At 44.2% G+C, this 22,309-nt stretch overlaps 1 long non-coding RNA gene across 1 annotated transcript in view; it reads left to right on the top strand.

Annotated features, from left to right (window-relative positions):
- The first annotated feature begins 9 nt into the window (after positions 1 to 9).
- LOC132664458 (uncharacterized) overlaps positions 10 to 22,309 on the top strand; it is a 119,722-nt gene continuing 97,422 nt past the window's right edge. The window contains exon 1 of the long non-coding RNA XR_009603682.2: positions 10 to 90. This is a non-coding gene — a long non-coding RNA (uncharacterized LOC132664458). The remainder of the gene's footprint in view (positions 91 to 22,309) is intronic.

The raw sequence follows: 22,309 nt of genomic DNA, 5'->3' as shown, positions 1-22,309 counted from the left end.
TCGTACACGTAGAGATAGACGCAGCCGCAGCTGCGCTGAGAGGCAGGGTCTTGTCTCGGCCTCCAGCCGCCCGAGCTCTGACCTGGTCTGGTGAGCGTCTGTGCCGTATCTCAATGTATTTTTGTGTATTTATTAGCAAAATGCGTCCTAAGGTGTCAGGAAAGTCTGAGAGAGGGTGTTTTTGGGGTCTGAGAATGCTCAAAAATGCTTCCATATAAATTAATGGAAACTGCTTCTTGGTTTTATGCCATTTGGGTTTATCAAAGAGTTCTTAGGAATGCTCCACACTTGGGTAGCGGGGAAAACTAGATTTGGCTGGCAGAGAGCCCCATTTTCTGTCTGTTGCCCTGATGTAATATCAAAGAGACCACTTCCATTCTTAAAAATGTCCTAGTCTGGAGGATAAATGATGGTGTCACCAAGTAGCATCCCATATACACATATACGCTATTATTCATCTGAAGCCATAAGGGGCTGAAGTGGAGCATTTCCCTAGGCATGGAGGGCTGTTACAGGGTTATTTTTCTCTGGATTTGTTTTGGTTCATCTCCCAGTAGTGTATTTCTAAATTCTTGAATCATTTTTATCCGATTGGTTATTATCTAGTTCTACTGGCTAGAAATTACACGTGCCCTTTGCTGTTGAAGACTTGTGCTGTTTCTAGGTGACACTCTTCTTTCTGATGAGAAGGACCAGGGTGACAGGTACTGGAACAACTTCCAGGCTTTGTGCAGGAGTTCAGTTGTTCAAGGGGCTGTACCAAGGGCATGCGTCAAGTGGGATATAATCATGAGCAGATCTTATAGATTCCACTTCCTTGGCATCCTTTGAATCCGTGCGTTTTACCTTCATCGCTAACATCTTGGTTCAAGCCGCCACTATCTGTCATAAGGATTACCACCTCCTGATTGGCACAGGACCTTCAGTGTTGCGTCTGGTCAATCCATTCACTACATAGCAGTCAGAGTGATCTTTCTAAGGTGACAGCCTGATTACATCAGCTCTCTTGCTCTGATGGCTCCCTACGGCTCTTGATTAAAGTCCAAATGCCTTCACCTGGCCTGCCTAAGCTGGCCTGGCTTTTCTCCTCGCTTAGTGCTCCCCACAGACGCCCTTTCCTCCTGACCCTCTGGGACTCAGGTCTTTCGAAGATTTTTATCTCTTCTGTCTGGACATCTACTTCTTTTTTCTCCACCAACTCCTAGTTACCCTTAACTCTTAGCTTAACACTGGTCATAGTCATGTTATTAATAGCTCATCTATACAGAGCATTTATTTATATGCCAGATGCCATGCTATGGGCTTCACAGGGAATATCTCATTTGATCGTTTCAGCCACCCTAGCAAGTAGGTGCTACTCTCATCATTAGCATCTGTCTGTCAGATGGTTGGGGTTCGGAGAAGATAAATGCCTTGCCAGGGTATACAGCTAATATAAAAGGTAGAGCCAAGATTTGAACATGGAAAAGCAGATGCAGAGCCTGTACCCCTATCCCTGTGCTACAGGGCTTTTTAAAGATTTCCTCCAGGTGGCCTCTGCCTCCCCGATCTTCTAAGGTGCCTCTTCTAAGGTGCACCTGCATTAGGCGCCTCTTCTCAGTGCTTGTGTACGTAGCACAGAACTTTCTCTGGTAAAGTCCTCATCAGCCTGTACTATAATGACCTGTTTATTTGTTTTTCTTTTCTTCTGGAGTGTTAAGACCCATGAGGCTAGTGTCTTTTTCATTCTTTTCCTCAAGTAGGCAGAGGTCTTCTCACACAGTGGGTTCTTAATAAATGTTGGTCGAATGGATGATTAAAATTAGGTATTGGTATTAGGTCTCGAAAAGTTACAAATGCCCCCTCCATCCTACCTCCCAGCTTGTTCCTCAGCTTATTGTCCGTTGCTATTGATCTAAGAATTATCTCTTCTACTGAATCAGCTTTTTTTTTTTTAAAGTCCATTTATTTATTTTGAGACAGAGAGAGAGAGTGCATGAGCAAAGAAGAGGCAGAGAGAGAGGGGGAGAGAATCCCAAGCAGGCTCCATGCTCAGTGCAGAGCCCAATGCAGGGCTACAACTGTGAGATCATGACCTGAGCTGATACTAAGAATTGTACACTCCACCCACTGAGCCACCCAGGCGTTCCTGCATTAGCTTTTAATATCCCCTCCTCTGGGCCTTTGCCTGTGAGATTTCCTCCATGAAAAGCTCTCTCCATTCTCCCTGCTGCTAATTCATGTTCTTCTCACTTTAGATGCCATTAGGGCAGAGTCTTCTTTGATTTACTCCTGTGGCTTCTCTTACCCATTCCCTTCCATTGGGGACTTAAATGACTGGCCCTGGGTATGGCATAGACCCATGTTGTCCCCAATATCTGTCTTCCCTTCATCATTAAGGAGATGGGCATATTGCCAATGATTAAATGGCTGCCTTCCTCAGTCTCCTTATAGCTGGGAAGGTGCCTTTTGATTGACTGAAGTTTTGGCCAACAAAATCAATTTCGTGAGCGAATTCAAGAAATGTCCTTACAGAAAGCATACGGATCTTTTTTCTCACTTTTCCTCCATTCTGTTGTCAAAGGTATAAGCTGGAGCTCTAGCAAGCATCTTGGATCATGGGAACAAGAGCTACATTCCAGAGATGGTGGTGTGGTGAGCTGGTAGGAGCCTGAGTTCCAGACAACTTTGCATGGCTTCCATACCACCCCTAGACTGTCTACTCTTGATTTCTTTTATAGCACTGAGCAATATGCACTCCTGTTTGTAGCTTCTCTCTGTTATGTGCAGCCACACCCAGTCTTGTCTCAGACACTGGTCTATGGCAGTCTCCACATGCTGAGCAGTCATAAAAAGCTGGGTGGCATCTCTAGGTGGCAGTTATCAAGGGGGAGGAAGTAGGTTTCTCGCAATTATTTAAGACTCTGACTTCTGGTTACGAGTCTACCATGCATTGTCTTTGAACAAGCCACATCACCTTTTCGGAGCTCATTTCCCCCCCGGGAATGGTGGGTTGGTTGGTGGATGAGATTGGACCATGACCTTTAAAAGGTCTGTGGTGACAAAGGCCATGTCTCCAAGACAAGAACTGCTAAAGACAGAGACCTGGGCTGATATACATTTTTTCTGAGACCTCATGTGCCTTGTTCCTTGCTCTTGTCCCGATGTGCTCTCTGGGTCCTAGCTTCAGGCTGAGCTGTGCGATTTGGGCTGGAGCAAATGTTAGTGCTGTTTGTGTGATAGCTCTGACTCTGCTGTTCAATCCTCAGGGGCCTCTCAGATCTCAGAGTCTGCTCTTGCTCTGCTGGCCTACCTGGGGATCCCTGTCTGTCAAGTCCAATAAAAATGTTTCCTTAAAAAATCCTCTTTTCTTTAATAAGCTCTGAACAAAGGCTAAGCTGGGAGAGCCACCCTGGTCCAGTGTTCGCACACGTCTCCTTCTACACATAATCTTTGTGTAAGTTGCTTGCTCTTAAGATTTTCCTGACCTTTGTTTGCTCATTTAGGCTGACTTCTTAGGAGTAAATTGTGTGTGTGTGTGTGTGTGTGTGTGTGTGTGTGTGTGTGTGTGTACACGAGTTTGTGAGTGTTTGGAGGGTGTAGGAAGAAGGGAGAAGAAGGAGGGCAGGTGTGAGTATTCTGAGGTTAAAATCTAGTTGGCCCTGGTCCAGAACCTTTCTGGAGATGGTCCTGAGGCTTACACTTACACTTTATTTCAGGTGTCTCTGCATTAGGAACCACACTATCCATATGTACCTGGGCCATCAAGCCTGCATGCTAATGGCACTTACTCCTCCCATTCTTGATCACTGTCCCCTAAACAGTGAGTACAGGGCCACTTATACAGCACAGACCATTCATACACATGTGATAGAATATGATGTGAATGGTGCAGTGTGTAACTTGTACAACTGTATGTGATGGCTCTGGCATCTACCTGTCAATCCAGAGACGTCTAGATTTTCTGCCTCTGAAATGCTATCTAGGCAAAAAGGTCTGACTTATTTGATGGGGTTTTTATCATGCTGGAGGCTATATTGGAAAGTTTTCCTCACCTGAATCATTGGGGGACCCCCAGACCAAGGCCAAGAATTCCGTTTGGCTCTTTGAGACAGAAACCATCAATCAATAGTTTGTCTTAAAGGTTTTGTCTTCTCATGTTAAAGAAGATGAGAGATAGGTGTGATGGGCCTGGTATGGTGTCCTTATAGGATCATCTGGGAGTGAGAAAACATCCTTCTATCTTTCTGCTCCAAGGCTCCCACCTCAAGGTCATCTCATGGTTCAAGATGGTCCCATCTCAAGGTCATCTCATGGTTCAAGATGGTTCCATCTCAGGGTCATCTCATGGTTCAAGATGGTTCCATCTCAAGGTCATCTCATGGTTCAAGATGGTTCCATCTCAGGGTCATCTCATGGTTCAAGATGGTCCCATCTCAAGGTCATCTCATGGTTCAAGATGGTCCCATCTCAGGGTCATCTCATGGTTCAAGATGGTCCCATCTCAAGGTCATCTCATGGTTCAAGATGGTTCCATCTCAGGGTCATCTCATGGTTCAAGATGGTTCCATCTCAGGGTCATCTCATGGTTCAAGATGGTTCCATCTCAGGGTCATCCATGGTGCAAGATGGGTATTGGAGTGCTAGCTATTACAGCAGCATCCCAAGTCCTGCCAGGACAGAGGAGGGAAGAAATGGCAAAGGGGGTGAGCTTCCTGGATGAGTCAGCTCCTATTAAGCAATCCTGCTGGAAGACCCCATATTTCTGCTGACTGTCTTTGGCCAAAATTAGTCTCATGGACACATATAGCTGAAAGAGAGGTCAGGAAATCTAGAATTTTAGCTGGGTACATTTCTGCCCTCAATAAAATTGGGACGTTGTTCTAATGAGGAAGGGGAAAGTGGTTATTATGGACAAGTGATGGCCTCTGCCCAGGGGCCCTTTGCATATCTCTTTATAAGACTATTTGTGTTAGAATCACCCTTCTTAAAAAGCAGCTAGCAGGCACAGGTGATTGTGCTGGGCATATAGTTTACTGTTCAGATGCTCAGAAAATGCCAACTGGGTTATTGAATTAGAACATTTGTTAAACCATTACACTGATTGAAGGGCAGGGGAAAATTTGAGCTCCTCTTTTTGAAGACTTGGGTAGTTGGGGCCAGAACAAACATTCCCAGTAATGTGGGCCTGGCTTCCAGGAAGTCTAACTGTTCCAAAAACTCAGCATGGGTCAGAACTTGATCTTTCTTTTGTTGCTGCTTCACATGACAGTTCTTCATTAGTACATTGGGTAAGGTGGCTACTGGTGCCATAAGAAAGAGGTTTGTGACTCAAGAAATGACTTCTTGGCCAGAAACATATTTAGCTGAATTAATGAGGCAATGACATTTTTTTTCACCTATATTCCAAGGCATTACTTGCCAGTGATTGCTCAAGGAAACTTGGCCTTATCATGGCATGCCAGCATGTACGGAATGTTGCAAAATTTTAGGGTCACCCAATAAATGGAAAAGTCAGACCATATGTGTTAGGTAGATCATTAGAAGTTAGCTGGGTTGATTTATGTTTTCAAGTGTCAGTCGTTACAGTAAAACAATTATTGAGCATATGTTGTATTATAAATGTTTGGGGGGAGTAGCTACAAAGATAAATGATACTTGGTTTTGCTTTCAGAAACCTTGCCACTTAGTGTAGGAGATAAGATGTGATGGCACAATTAGATGAGGTAGAATGTGAGGAAGGCTCCAACGGAGATGCTGTGGGAGGCAGAGCAGCTCCGTGGCGGGTTTAGATTGGGGCTGGCAGGGAGGCTCCAAGGTCAGCTGCATGAACGAGATAGAGAGGGACCTTGAAGGACAGGGAAGTGTTGGACCCAGGGAGACAGGTCGGGAGAATGGAGGTGCATTCACTACAAAGGGAGCAGCAGCAGGAAACATCTAGAGAGAAGACAGCCTGGGGCATCTTCAGATGCTTCTGAGGAATCCAGCTGTCTGCACATGTAAATATATACTCTGGGGAAAAGGGTGCCATATGTACATAAGCTTAGTGGGATGCTAGGATTTTAATTAAATATTAGCCTATTGAAGGCTCTGAAAAGGTCCTTTTTTAAAAGGCAAATTTCTGTCTAACTTTGTTAGGCAAGTAAATGAATTTATCCATATAGAAAAGACCTTTTTTTTTTTTTACCCAGATGTAGAGTGTTGGAAATGTGGTTTAGCAGTGTCTCCAGGAAGAAGAAATGGTTTGCTGGGAATCTAGCTGGTCTCTGTTGACAAACAGCCTACTCAGCTTGACATACTGGCCCAATAGCAGGGTATGCTTCCAAAGCCAGTGTTCTTTCTTTCCTACCTATTCTACTGCTCATCCAAAAAGAAAGTAAAAAGCAATGGTCATAAACAATTTTTGCTCCTTTTTTTAAATGTTTACTTCTTTATTTTTGATTGAGAGAGAGAGAGAGAGAGAGAGAGAGAGAGAGTGAGAGAGCAGGCGCGAGCGAGCGCACAATTAGGGGAGGGGCAGAGTGAGGGAGACAGAGAATCCGAAGCAGGCTCCAGGCTCTGAGCTGTCAGCACAGAGCCTGATGTGGGGCTCGAACCCATGAACTGTGAGATCATGACCTGAGCTGAAGTCAGACGCTTCACCCACTGAGCCACCCAGGTGCTCTGATTTTTGCTCCTTTATGCCCTAAAAGTATTTTGAAGAATTATGTACCCCCTTACATATTTCTTAAGTTAACTTACAAGTATTTTCTCATAAATTTAAATAATTGCAGAGGACACAACTATTATATGTATACATATGTATGTTGTGTATAATGCTGTGTGTATGTTTGTATACATGTACACATATACATTATAAATATTGAACATATTGTAAATAATATAAAATAATGCATTACTCTTTTAAATTAATCCAATGGCATAGATCCCACAGTCACCTGATACCCACTATCCTCTAATGAAACAAAGAAATGCACATATGAACAGGCTTTTACTTAACAGCAGAAAATTCTCTTTCACATATTTCTACCTTAAAAATCACATTTCTGTTCTTCTTCCATCACAATAAGAATTTTTTTTCATTGTAACATATTTTCATGTTGGAGGTCTTTTATTGATCAACCTATAAAATTTTTCTGCAACAAAAATATGTTGAAACATTGAAACAAAAATTATCGCCTGTGACTCCAAATGCTCTAAGTTTCAAAACAAATTTCTCTTGGATTGAGTTATCATTATAATTATTATGGGTTCACAATTGATCAAAGTAACATATGTGTGTGTACTGTACATTTTAATAAATACTGGTCATACGAGTAAAATATTATTGGAAGTGCTTCTCTCCTTTTTTTAAAGTTTATTTATTTATTTTGAGAGAGAGTGCACGCACGTTATGAGTGGGGAGGGGCAGAGAGAGGGAGAGACAGAGGGTGAGAGAGAGAGGGAGAGAATCCCAAGCAGGTTCTGCACTGACAGTGCAGAACCCAATGCGGGGCTTGAACTCACGAACCGTGAGATTATGACCTGAGCTGAAACCAAGAGTTGGATGCCTAACCAACTCAGGCACCCAGGCACCCCTGGAAATGCTTCTCTTAATGATAAATATGGGGCAGAAGTTATATTTCCCTATTCAGGGAAGCTCTGAAGATGTCAGAATGTTGAATTGTCCCTTTTTTAGCACCTTGTGTTTGCTGCATCCGTCGTATGGCTGAAAATTGTGTTTTTTTTTTTTTTTGTCGTTTGTTTGTTTGATTTTGCTGAAGGGGCGAAGAATGGAGAGGGAGAGTAAGAAAGAATAGACATGCTGCTTCAAAGTGCTTTCTCACACAGCTCAATTTTATAGAATACACATTTGGAAATTGGGGATCTGAAACTTGCCTCTCCTAAAATGAGCTCATTTGTGCCCATATATGCCTCGTGAGGTTGTCGTGTGAATGACAGTCTGAAGACCACTGGTAACTGGAAAAGAAAAATGACCCTAATATCAGAATACCTCATTTTGCTCACAACTGGCTATATTCCCGTAAATAAATTACTTAACCACAAGGGACTCAGTCTCCTCCTGCTTCAGACAATGCTGAGGCCCTTCTGGCACCCATAGTCTGATTTCCAGGCATCCTTCTGGGGGTGGAAATGATTGTCTAACTGAAGCTGTATGTGTTTCTGAAGATATCAATCAAACCATCTTTTCCAGGCAATTAGATTCTGTGGCACTCTCATCTCAGCATATCAAACAGATTTATGAAGTTACTCTTTGACCTTTGCAACAACTAGAAAGGAACATAGATGAAGGGGAACAGAGCTTTTGGGCATTTCTCTTTTCTTGTTGTTTTTTTGGCTTGATTAGATAGCTGGTTTCCACAGCCTGCATGACTAATTCTGTGCTTCAATGACTCTCTTATAACCTTAGCATGTAAAGATGGAAAAATTCCCCTGACATTTTCAGGAAACATTTATTACAGACTATTTTATATGTCTGGTCAGAATGGGCTAACTGATTTTTCACAAGAACAGAATTTGGCAGAAAGCCTGGCCTCCTTTAGTCCTGTCTTGCCAAAAATCACTCTGGAGCCAACCTGTAGGGCCTGTGATGTCTCATGAGGCCAGACTTGAGAACGGGCTTGGGTCGGACTAACTCTTCCACCTAAAATGGGAAACAAGATCCATGTAGAGATAGAGGACCTCTCCCCACCTGTGTTTTTGGGGAATGTAAGGTAAATCCCCGTGGCTTTATCCTCCTGGAAGGGGAGTGATGGAATATTACATCTGGAAGCTTGGGAAAGGGACAGAGAATAGAGGAGCCAGGCCACAGCCCATCCTCAGAACTAGCAAGAAGAACAACGAAGGAAGATGGTCACCTATCCTTCTCCTTCAAATCTCCTGATCCCGTGGCTTACCTGGCCCAGCCTCTGCATCACCTCTTATCCCTTCTACTATGGCCACTTTGATCTCCATCTGAAGATTCAGCCCCATTCTGGCTCTCAGGGCAAATGCCGATGAGAAGCAGGAGGTGTTTCAGCCACAGGAAGGGTTTAAACAGGCGGTGTCGGGGCGCCTGGGTGGCGCAGTCGGTTAAGCGTCCGACTTCAGCCAGGTCACGATCTCGCGGTCCGTGAGTTCGAGCCCCGCGTCAGGCTCTGGGCTGATGGCTCGGAGCCTGGAGCCTGTTTCCGATTCTGTGTCTCCCTCTCTCTCTGCCCCTCCCCCGTTCATGCTCTGTCTCTCTCTGTCCCAAAAATAAATAAAAAACGTTGAAAAAAAAAAAAAATTTTAAACAGGCGGTGTCAGGATCAAATTTCAGTTTCAGATTTACTGCTCTGGCCACAGCTGTGTGGAGGATGTTCCGGTTACACTGTGGTGATAAAGTTGTCATTCTGCTGGAGAGACCCAATGAGTTTCACATGTGTGTTGCCTGTTTTATGCGGTGAACACTGACAGTACCTCTGGCTTGCGGCAGAAGGCTGTTATCACCTTTACTGAAGATGAGCAAACCAGCCTGAGTTGCTGGAAAATGGATGTTTTTAAGAAGGTCTCCACTAAGCCAGCTTGGTAGGCCTTGAGCTCTGGACCCAGACAGTCCAGGGTCTGATTGCCTGCTCTTCTGTTTGCTGTGTGACCTTGGCCAAACTGCCGAACTTCTCTAAGCTTGTTGCTTATTTGTCAGCAGAGGAGGATAATTGTGTCTACTGCACAGGATTATCATGATCATTATGTTCCTGGCCTGTATAAATATTATGCTACCTATTTTCTTTCCTGAACCAGTGCTGAGGAAAGGTGGGAGAACCATGGTTCGAAGGGGGGAATAGGAAGGGTGGGCATGTAGGAGGTATGGGTGCAGGAGGGTATGATGTCTCTGAGTTGGATGGGCAGAGATGCTGCGATTTTGCCTAAGAATAGCACTGGTTCTGTGTCATTTCTAGCTCAGACATCCTAACTGATGGCTCCCAGGCTGGTTGGTAGTTGGTAATTTGTTTGATCCCCAGGATTAGCTGAATCTGAGTAATAGCTGGTGGGTGTATTAGTCAGTGTTCTACAGAGGAACCAAACCAACAAGGTGTATATGTGTGCGTGCATGCATGTGTGTGTGCGTGTGTGTGTGTGTTTTGAGGAATTGGTGGCTTGGCAAGTGTAAAACCTACAGGGTGGGCCAGCAGGCTGGAGACCCAGGTAAGAGTTGGGGTCTGAGTCCAAAGGCTGTCTGCTGGCAGAGTCCCTTCTTGCTAGAGGGGGGTCTGTCTTTGTTCAACCAATTAGATGAAGTGTACTCACATTATGGAGACCAATCTGTTTTATTGAAAGTCTACCCATTTAAATGCAAATCTTCTCCAAAAAACACCTTCACAAAGACATCTAGAATAATGTCTAACCATATATCTCAACACCATAGCTCAGCCAAGTTGACATAGAAGTTCATGTCTGACACCTGAGCCAAACCATTCATTCACTCATCTTCCTGACTTGGAGGTGTTTGAGTCTGTGATCCTTAGTCCAGCATTGCTCTTCTTGATCACGTGTAAGACTTCCTCATCATTGGACGTTGCATGATCATTTGATTTGCTGGGAACAAATGAATTTCTAGGCAAATATGCCTACTGTGCCTTTCCTAGTCTCAAGTGTCTCCTCTGTTAGCATGAACTGGCTAGAGAACAAACATAAGGCACATTGGGGTCTTAGACTTGGATGGATGTGCAGGAGCTCATATGGGCTCACGTGTGAGGCCAGTTGGGGCTGTGACAGCATGAGCCCGAGAGAAAGCCTGACTTAGCAGATGGGTGCAGGGGAAAATTAACCTGCAGGAGCAATGGCCCCAAGATGTCCAGTGAATGTGGTGAGTTCTCGTGTGTTTGTGCAGGTGTATGTTTGGACAGGGAGGTTCCATCTGAAAGTGAGGTCTCCCTGCTGCCGTGGGAAGGTTCAGGAGCCCTTAGGGGTTCCGGGCAGCAGGCTCTGAGCAGGGCGGAGTCAGCGTGAGCTACACTGGTATGGGTTTTTATTCTCAAAGCTCAGGGTCAGGGAAAGGTTGGAGAGGGGACCTGGGCCTAAGGAATGGCCACAATAAACTACGGGGGCTGGAGTTAAGCTTCTGTGGTTTAGGGGTCATGTGATGAGCCCAGGTTCATCCCAGCATCATCTAGTCAACTATAGGCAACAAGATTCACCTCAGACCTTGCCTGGTGTTGCTGCGGGACTGCTGGCCTGATCTAGACAAGAGCATGAGGGTTTGAAGTTGACTGTGACAGGCATAGCTGTCATTGTTGACTGTGGCATCAGGCCACAGGGCCAACAAGTCTGTGTGTGTATGAAGAAAAGTGTGTCAGGGCAGTCGTGCCCTGCACCCCCACTGTCCTTGGATGAGGCCAGAGAATGAACAGAAGGGCATATACTGATGGGGCGAAGGGTGAGTTGTCCATGAGGTGGTGCTCACAGCTTGTCTTCATGTGCGCCCGTGTGCCTTTTTTTTCCCTTTGATTAAAAACGCATACTGTAAACTATATCCTGTTTTAGAATTCATGGAAATACGATTTGTCTTTCCTAATCTGAAAAGCAGATTTCATGTACTTTTAAGATTCCCAGAGAAATGTCTACGTTTGTAATAATTCACTTCTTTTCTTCTCCTGGGATGCAGTGACAAGGAGAGGTAGGGTGCATGTTATGATCTCTCTGCTCAAACACCCCTGGGTCTCACCCCATCCCCAAGAAGCTCACAGTCCAGCTGGAAGTGAAGATCCACCCACTCTGTGACACAAGGTAGACGGTGAGGGAAAAACAAGAGTGTATCATTGTTTGAGGGAGGAAGAGGTTGATTCTGCTTGGAAGCTCCTTGAGGGACTATGGAGACATCAGTGGGGCCCAAAGAAAGGATAATACTTACGGTGGAACGTACGTTTTCTGAAGTCTGTGAAATAGGAGTAGTGCAAACAACCCGGGTTGTCCAGTGATAACAGTGCTCAAGGCAGATGAGAAGACCTTGTTTTGTGAGTCTGAACTGAAATGGAACAAGGTGAGAGGGAGGGACGGGACTTTATAAAACATAGGAAGTGCCCCCACATGCTGAGAGAGGAGCGATCGGGTAAATACTAAAGCCAGGCTTTGGCAATCAGAAGGAAGTAGTGTCTTTTGAAGTTATCTCAGGCGAGAGTTAGTGAGAGGTAAAGTTAAAAATGCACAGCCTTGGAATCAATAAATAATTAATAGCACATTTGTATCCTACTTTATGGTTTAGAAAGCAGGATGACAATTTAGGAAGTTTTGATATCTCTGTTTAGCAGACGAGGGAGCAGAGGCATGACAAAGTTAAATGACTTTCTTAAGATCACAATAATAGTAAATGGCCAAATCCTACTGAAGAATGAGCTCAGGAACAGTTCTTGATCTAGTTTTAGCAACGGGTGAAACTAATCTTTCATCAGGAAACATTTATTGAGGAACTACTATGCAGATATTATGTATTTGATAGTTTCTGATACAGTTTCTTTCATCTGGGAGCCCACAGCCTAGGGAATGGCTCTGAAGTGGGTGATTTGGGGTGACATTTGGTGAGGTTTAGAGATATTTTTGCTGGTCATGGCTGGCATTTGGTGGGTAGAGGCCAGGAATGCTGCTATACAACCTACAGTGCATGGGGCAAAGCGCTATCTGGCCTAAACTGTCAATAGTACTGAGGTTAACAAACCCTGTTCCAGTACCTTATTCATTTATGCATTCATTTTATCACATATTCGACAAGCTTTTGGGGTACCTATGATGGACTGTTCTAAGCATGGAGGGTATGGTGAGAAAGAAGACAGAAAAAGCCCTTGTTCTCATGTCATTTATATTTGGGTGTAGAGTGGAGGGTGGAGAGGAAGGAGAGTTGGACATTAACAAGAAAATGAATTAGTAACAAGGAAACTGTCAGGTGGTATTGAGCGCTCTGTGGAAGGTTCAGATGCGTTGGTACAATTATAGGTAACTTGGAGGTTGCATTAAAATGGCTCATCATAGGAAGCCTTTATAAAGCAGTCATATTAGGGGTGCCTGGGTGGCTCAATTGGTTGAGCATCTGACTCTTGATCTTGGCTCAGGTCATGATCTCACAGTTCATGAGTTTGAGCTGTGCTGACAGTGTAGAGCCTGCTTGGGATTTTCTGTCTCTCTGCCCCTCCCCCACACTTGCTTGTGTGTGTGCGTGCTCTCTCTCTCTCTCTCTCTCTCTAAATAAATAAATAAATAAATAAAACTTAAAATAAATAAAGCACTCATATTAATGACTGAATTTGAATGACAGGAAGCCATCTGAGGAAAGCGCATGTCAGGCCAAGAGAATAGCAGGTGCAAAGGCCCTGAGATGGAAATGAAATTGGGATGTTCTTTTGAGGAACAGAAGGAAGGTCAGGGTGTTTGGAGTGTGGAGGGGGAGGGAAGTGACACCAGAGAGGATGGCAGGGGCTGTATCCTGTCAGGGCTTTGTTAGCCAAGAGAAAGAATTTGCATTCCCTTCTGTGTGGCTTCCATGTGGCTGTTCTCATGGGGAAAAATGATAAGGGTTATGAAGAAAAGAAAATAGTCTTGGGGACAAAATGATGGAGGGGGTCAGTATTGAATTCGGTGGCCAGAGAAGGCTACTCTGAGACTTGGATGCTGACAAGGAGATACCTGTGGGAAGGCTCAAGGCACCTGAGGCTTGGGGTTATGGGCCAAATTGTATTCTCTCCTCCCCTCCCCCGCCATTCATATATTGAAGTCCTATCCTCTGTTTCCTCAGAATGTGACTCTACTTGGAGGTAGGGTCTTCAAACAGGTGATTAAGTTACAATGAGGCTAGTAGAGTGAGCCCTGATCCAGTGTGACTGGTGTCCTCATAAAAAGCGATGCCCAAAGAGATACCAGGGGTGTGTGCTCACAGAGGGAATTCCATGTGCAGACACAGCAAGAAGAAGGGCATCTGCAAGCCAAGGAGAGAGCCCTCAGAAGAAACTAACCCTGATAACACCTTGATCTCAGACTTTGAGCCTCAGAACTGTGAGAAAACCAAGTTCTGTTATGTGAGCCCCTCAGTCTATGGCTTTTATTATGGCGGCCCTCACAGACTAATACACCTGGAATTTGGTTTTCTTATCTTTTGCAAAAAGGATGCTTGTGGATCTTTAAGATTTTTCCAGTTCTAAGAGCCTTTGATTCTAAGAAATACATGAGCTCCTCCTCTGGGCTGTCTGTCCTCTGTGTAAGCCTTAGCTACCTGTCCTTGATTAGAGAATGGCAGAACAATTGTGGGGAAATGGAGCAGCCCTCGGGAGGAATTTGGAATTAGATATGGATTTCCCATCAATTTCAAAGAGCCCCCGGGCTGGGAGGATTCCAGTCACTCTTCTCCCACAGGAAGGGCATTCGAAACCCCAGATGAGGATCCATGGGATCATAATGACATATGTCTCCCTTAGGGACAGGCAGAATTCAGTGCCAGAGTTTCCAGAAAGGAGATGGAACTTGAGGAATTTTCCCCTTGGAAAGAGTTCACTAGAGAACAGGGCCCTATGGAGAACTGGAGTTCCTTTGGTGCTGACCCCATGCACCATCCAGGCCTTGCAGGGTCCCTGCCTTCTGTGCGAAGGAGCCATGTTGGCTCATCTTGTCCTTTTAAGCTCTTATCTTGTCTCTGAGAAGGGAGGTTTGAGAATATGACTCGTTTTAGGACTCGGGAAGAGAGTGGGCAAAGCATTTGCAAACTTGACGTGCCCTGCTTGCTGAAACAAATCTGGCCCAGTAGGCAGCTCCTTTGTTCTCTAAGCGAGAGAACTTGAAGAATGGCAGCTACTGTTCAAGCAGTTACTTTTGTTTCTAACTTTTTCCTTACAAATTGATATACATCAGAACATATTGAAGGGGCAGACTGTGCCTTGCTGCCCAGCCTTTCATAGTTAACCATCTGTTCAAATATTTTGAATTCAACAAATATTTACTAAGCAATTCACATTGCTTACAATTTTTGGAGGGCATGGGAGTGGGGAGGAGACACAGACACTAAGCCAGTATTTGTGTGTGTGTGTGTGTGTGTGTGTGTGTGTGTGTGGTGTCTAAATAAAGTGGCTGACAGGGAGTAGTTGCTCATTAAATGGGTGCCAAAGAATGAATGAATGAGGGAACAAATGAATGGACTGGACAGTTTACACTTCAGATTCTCTGTCTCAGCCTCCATGTAGTAGTGTAAAACCCTCCTGGAATGTAACTTTCTCTGCTCCCTGGAACGTAGGCTTTCTGATAGCAGGGGTTTTTGTTTGTGCTGTATCTCTAACACCCAGAGACCACTGAGGACATACTCCAGTAATCCAGGTAAGAGCTGATCATTCTGGGCAAGCAGAGGACACAGAGAGATAGTTAAGAGGCAGAAAAGTTATTGCACACGGTAACTGATCTATTGTGGGGACCAAGAGAAGACAGTTTAGGGAATCTCCTAGGATCCTGCAATTGTGTGGATAGGGTGCCAATAACAATGACAACGAGGAGATAGGGAGGACCACTCACCAGTTACAAATAGACATCCGGAGTTTACGAGGGAAATCGGTGTCGCTGATATTAACTTGGAATTGTTAGCATAAGGTATCAGTTGAAGCCTGAGAAAGAGGAGCAGAGGCCTGAAGATAGAACCTTGGGGAAATAGTGATATCTAAATGAGGAGGAAGACTGGACATCGGGAGGTTATCTGAGAGTTGGAGGAAAATGAGGAGAGAGTGGTATCTCCTAAAATCAGATTGTGTCATGTCACTATGCTGCCTGCAGCCTGGGTCCTGCAGAATAAAAGCCTCGAGTCATTAACATGTATACCTGGTATGTCATAGGTGCTCAGGAATATTTTGCTGAATAGGGAAGTGATTTTTTGGATACATTCCTACAAGGCATTAATGGGAGAAGATCGGGCATTTGTTTTTATGTATTCCCCCTGAGTTGCAGGTCACTAATGGAGTTAGACCACGTTGGGTAGCGTGATATAGAAGCATTAGTCCTCCAGATCTGAATGAAGCAAGGGGGAGATGGTGAGAATCCAAGACTGTTAATTTGACCAAGGCATTCCAATAGGTCAGCAGGCTCTGGGATTTGGCAGCAATTTTGTGCATTGGAGACTCAAAGAATTTACCAACCCCCTGAGAGCCATTTTTGCAGACTGTGAGACTTTTAGGTCATCTTGTCTGATGCATTTGGCCACAAATGACCTGAAGAGGCTTACGTCAATATACACCATTTAAGTATTATTTTTGTCATCTTGCCATATAGTTTAAACTAATATTTACTGGCCTCTGCCATGTTCCAGATGCTGTGTCAGGCATGTCAAATACAAATCTCTCATAATGCCAAACACCCATTTTACAGATAAGAAAACTGAGGCTAAGAGAGGTCAAATAAACTCAAGGTGACGCAACTCATATAGCACATTTGGGATTTTACCTCAGGTTCTCTGACTCCATGTTCAATTTTTCGGTTTGTTTTCTGGTCTATAAAATAGAAATAATAATGTCTGCCCTGACCAATTTCTAGGGTTTCAGGGAGGATTATAGGAGATCGTGTGAACAAGAGTTCTTATTAGGATTTATCATTAAATCAGTGATGCTTAGCTGGAGTTTGCTTTTAATGCTTCCCCTGGAGTCTTGAGAAACATGGAGGTTTCTGGCATCCTAGGATGCTGGTGGGGAAGTCTATTTGGTGGGGGGGGTGTGGGGCTGTCCAAGCACCTCTCACATTCCATCCTGGAGGAAGGCGTCTAACCTGTCAAGATGCAGGCCATTTGCTCCCCAGTGTCCTCACTACTAAAACTCCAGTGTAAATGATGGCAACCATGTAGTAAATGCCCACAGGCCTGCTGCTTTCCCCATATTATTTTAAAAAATTAATTATATAAGTTAATTAATAAGTACTTGATAAAAATGCATTTACATTTTTTATTTACAACTTTTATTTATTTTATTTTTATTTTTTTTTAATTTTTTTTTTGTAACGTTTATTTATTTTTGAGACAGAGAGAGACAGAGCATGAACAGGGGAGGGGCAGAGAGAGAGGGAGACACAGAATCTGAAAGAGGCTCCAGGCTCTGAGCTGTCAGCACAGAGCCCAACGCGGGGCTCGAACTCACGGACCGTGAGATCATGACCTGAGCCAAAGTCGGACGCTTAACTGACCAAGCCACCCAGGCACCCCTATTTACAACTTTTAAAATGTGACTCCCATGTTATTTTAAATCTTGCCGTAAGATCGTTTTGTTATTTTCTTTTTACCAGAGAAGACAGTGAGGTTCAGAAACTTGCCCAAGGCAACACGGGTGATAAGGGACAAGTCAGCTCTTGAATCCAAGTGTATCTGATTCTAAAGAGCAAGACCACCCTACCTCTTCATTATTCTTTATTTTAATGGTTTGTGGATGTGGTTCTGGGTGATTCTTCCCCCCTGATGCATTATTATGACTTAGGATCTTTCCAAAAAGATCAGTGTCCTTTCCTTAGGTGAAAACTCTGTAGTTTACAATTGTTTTATATACATTTTAAAGCACATTTATAGCTGGCATGGCTTGGGAGCTAAATTTAATTCCCTATGTGTTGGCTGTTTGCACTTATAATTTGAACAGGGGTTGAACAAAAGCATTTAATGATTGGAAATTAAATTGGTGACACATCATTGTGTCTTATCCTCCCCTGCTTTGATCAGACAAAGCTCAGTCAAGTAGACGTTTAAACATGAAAAAGGCAGATGGACCAGTAGCCTAGAACATAGGCCAGGGGTTGGCAAACTGTGGCCCACAGGCCAGAGCTGGCTTTCTGCCTTTTCTTCTACAGTCCTCAGCAGCTAAAATGGTTTTCGCATTTTCAAATCGTTGGAAAAAATTGTGGAAATTTTTTCTCTTTTGTTATGTACATATCCCATAATGTTGTGTTTTTGCCTCTGGCCCCATAAAACCTAAAATATTCACTATCTGTCTCTTGCAGAAATATCGCTGACTCTTGACATAGGACTTTACCTCTTTGAGGTGAAATAGGAAGGATGTAATGTCTCCTTTATTCCGGAATATTTTATATTCTTTGTTTTGTTTTGCTTTGTTTTTCAAATTTTTATTTAAACTCTAGTTAGTTAACATACAGTGCAATATTGGTTTCAGGAGAATTCAGTGATTCATCACTTACATACAACACCCAGTACTCATCACAACAAGTGCCTTCCTTAATACCCATCACCCATTTAGCCTGTCTCCCACCCACCTCCCTACATCAACCCTCAGTTTGTTCTCTATATAAAGAGTCTCTTATGGTTTGTTTTCCCCCTCTCTCTCTTTTTCCCCGTCTCATATGTTCAATTGTTTTGTTTCTTAAATTCCAAATATGAGTGAAATCATATAGTTATTTGTCTTTCTCTGACTGACTTATTTCACTTAGCATAATACGCTCTAGCTCCATCCACATCATTGCAAATGGGAAGATTTCATTCTTTTTGATGACTGATTAATATTCCATTGTATGTATATATACCACATCTTCTTTATCCATTCATCAGTTGATAGACATCTGGCCTCCTCCATAGTTTGGCTATTGTTGATAATGCTACTATAAACATTGGGGTGCACACACCCCTTTGAATCTGTATTTTTGTATCCTTTGGGTAGATACCTAGTAGTTCAATTGCTGGGTTGTAGGGTAGTTCTATTTTTAACATTTTGAGGAACTTCCATACTCTGTATGCTCTGGAGTGGCTCCATCAGTTTGCAATCCCATCAGCAGTGTAAGAGGGTTCCTCTTTCTCTGCATCCTCACCAACATACGTTGTTTCCCCGAGTGGTTCATTTTAGCCATTCTGACTGGTAAGAGGTGGTATATCATTTTGGTTTTGATTTGTATCTCCCTGATGATGAGTGATGTTGAGCATCTTTTCATGTGTCTGTTAGCCATCTGGATGTCTTCTTTGGAAAAGTATTATGTCTTCTGTCCATTTCTTCACTGGATTTTTTGTTTTTGGGGTATTGAGTTTGATAAGTTCTTTATAGATTTTGGATACTAACCCTTTATCAGACATGTCATTTGCAAATACCTTCTCCCATTCAGTGGGCTGCCTTTTAGTTTTGTTGATTATTTCCTTTGCTGTGCAGAAGCTTTTTATCTTGATGAGGCCCCAATATGTTTGTGTTTGTTTCCCTTGCCTTTGGTGATGTGTCTAGCAAGAAGTTGCTCTAGCCGAGGTCAGAGAGGTTGCTGCCCGTTTTCTCCTCTAGGATTTTGATGGTTTCCTATCTCACATTTAGGTCTTTCATTCATTTTGAATTTATTTTTGTGTCTGGTGTAAGAAAGTGGGCCAGTTTCATTCTTTTGCATGTTACTGTCCAGTTTTCCCAACATCATTCATTGAAGAGACTTGCCTTTTTTTCTATTGGGTGTTCTTTCCTGCTTTGTCAAAGATTAGTTGATCATTATTTTATATTCTTCTTCTTTTAGTTCAATATCACAGACATTCTTGAGCAGAGCTTTGTGCACAAGCTATAGGGAAATGGAAGTAGATAAGGCAGATCACTCACTGGGGCCTTGGACTCCATGGCTTTTCCTCTTTCAGAGGAAGAGGGTTTTGTTCTGGAAGGAAAGGAAAATATTTCAGGGGCAACTATTCTGCAGTGAGCAGAGCAGACTCCTTTGTGAGTACCTGGCTTCTAATCACAGGCCCACCGTGAGCCTTGTCTGAGCTGGGTTCCATTATTGCGCAAATGTCTGAAGAAAGTTTCCATTTTGTTGAGAAAAGAAAGACTTCCTATTTTTTACAAGGCAGAGAAATTAATGGGGGAAAGAAGTTCTCCTTTCTATATCAAGAATGAAAGGGAGCTGTTTGAACAGACTTCAGGCAAGAATCAGCACTAACTGGGTGCTTGGCTGATAGCTGGGCTTTGTGGCTTCCTGTGCTATTAAAGCATTCTGGCCAACTCCTCCTGGCAGTCTGTCTTCTTCTGAAGGCTCACATGTCTGACGCTGGACAGTGGGATGAGAGCTCAAAGGGAATATGCCCAGAGCATGAGCTCCTTCAGATCTCTGCTTCCAGCCAGAGCCAGGTGACAAGAGCCCAATCGTGAGCCAGCAGAGCGATGCCTGGCTTCCTCCTGCAGGCGGGCAGGTGAAGAGACCCCGTGCTCTGTGCTGCTGGTATCTGTGAACCCCATGGGCCGTCTTCTCCCTTGTAGAGATACAAAGTTGAATTTTTTCAGAGCACTTTTGGAAAAGCAAGTGCATCCAGGCCCTTGCCTTTCTCTTCTTTGTCGGTTCCAGGTCCTCTTCCTGTGGGACCCCACTCTTGTCTCTGGGCTGCCTTCTGCGTGACTACCTCCCAGTCCTGCCTTGTCTTTTCTGCCTCAGAGTTCCTCTGGGTCCCTCCTCTGCCACTGCACTGGGCTCCTGGTATTTGGTCTCACCTGTTACTTTGCCTGGAAAGGCAACATGGGGATGTTGGGGGTTCTTTTGCTTCCCTTTACTTCCCAGGTATGGAATTCACAAGACAACAAATTTGTTTCCAGGAATGCCCTCTTAATACATCTAGGAGTAAATAGCTTCAATTTGGGTGTCTTGGGCTACCCCCGAAATGAGGGTATAAAACCAAGGCACAATAATGGCAGGGACAGTCCTTTTTTCTGGCTCGGACTTGCTTGGTTAAGTGGAGCCTCCAGGCCCCCTGAGAATTGCATGTCTCTGGGAATCTTGGTTTAGGCTTTGCATTCCTGATGTGATACCCTCAGCCTAGACCTCTGAGGCTGTTTGATGGCTTTACCATCAAAGCCACTGCTGGGCCAACGCTGCTCAGCCTGCTGAGCCTGCAGGGCTATAGCTGGGGTGCAGAAGCCTTGCTGAGTCCCCAGCCTAGTGGGGAGACTCCCCCTTCTCCACTCTTGGGTCACTCCCCTTCAATTCTGTCTCAGTGTAGGGCAGCTGCATGTTGGACCCAAGTTGTGTGCCTGTCTTGCTAGAGATGGTGAATCTCTTTCCGGGGAGTTTCTCTGTCCCTCACAAAATTGACTGAGAGCTGCCTTCCCCCAGCCCCATCCTCCAGGTGTATGCAGACCTATAAGAAGAGAAGAGCATAGGCTCAGTCTAGAACCCCTGCTACACACACACACCTCTGTCTTTTTGCTTGCTGTGGGAAATGGACTGCCACACCCTCTTCCGCACGTTTCTGGTGTTCTGCTGGTGTGGACACTCAGCAAGCTCAGCTCGTTTTTCTCCTGTGGTGCCGCACAAAGCACGTTTCAGTGAGAACCACTCTGTCTCCAAGGCCAGTTGTTAGGGTTCTCTCGAGAAACAAAATCAATAGCATACCTATATAAGGAGATTTATTATAAGGAATTTGCTCATGTGATTATGGAGGCCAGTGAGTCCCAAATCTGCAGCATGGGCCAGACGGTAGACCAGAGACACCATCCAGATAGTGCTGGGTGTTGGGACTGCAGTGGCGAATAAGGGTTCAGTCCTTGACCTTGAGGCACGTCCAGTCTGATGTATGCAATTATATTATCCTTCAGGATTTACAAACGGCATTCACAGATGTGACCTCATTTGAGTTTTACATGGACTCTTCACTTAGTGTCATTCTGATGTCCATTTTAGAGATGAGGAAGTGGAGGCCTGGAGACACTAAGCAATTTTCCTCATATTGTATCACTAATGGGTAGCAGAGCAGAGACTCCAATGCTTCTTTTTAAAATTTGAAAGCCCAAGCCCTTAGGTCACACATACAGTTAATGACTTAGGAAAAGCAAATACCATGTCAGATTTGATATATCTCTTATTAAGTTGCATGGTGACGGTGCACAACATTGTAATTTTTCATGTATCTGTCTCTTATTGTCTAGACTATCAGCAGGGGTGGACAGGGTCTTACTAATGTTTAAATCCTCAGAGATAAGCAGAATGCCCAGTACCTAGTAGGTGTTCAGTAAACAGGTGTTGAATAAAGTGTTACTGAGGGTCCCTCATGAGCCAGATTCATTCTGAATTTCATTATGAGTGGGAAACCAGTCCGGGAGTCCAGGTGGAAGCTGCCAGATGAGAGGCAGTGCTGGGGATGAGGTGAGGGGCAGGCTGGAGGGCCAGTGAATGCCTTGCAGTGAGCTTTGATATTCAGTAATCCAGGCTTTGATTTCCATGCATGAGGTTCAATTGCTGCCTTTGTATGTGGATTCATCAGAAGGAGACTTTTCAAGTGGGTTTTTAAATGAAATCTGTACGGGAGGGATAGAAGTTAAGCCCATGGTTCCGGCTCCCTTTCCTGGACAAATTTCAGAGGAGATTCCTGCAGAAGTCAGGGGTCGTCAAAGCAGAAGCATTCCTGTGATTACCAGTGCCAGCC

Source organism: Panthera onca, chromosome F2, assembly GCF_046562875.1.
Source record: "Panthera onca isolate mPanOnc1 chromosome F2, mPanOnc1 haplotype 2, whole genome shotgun sequence".
NCBI classification, from domain to species: Eukaryota; Metazoa; Chordata; class Mammalia; order Carnivora; family Felidae; genus Panthera; species Panthera onca.
Note: the sequence above shows the minus strand (reverse complement) of the source record. Positions and strands in the feature narration are given on the sequence as shown.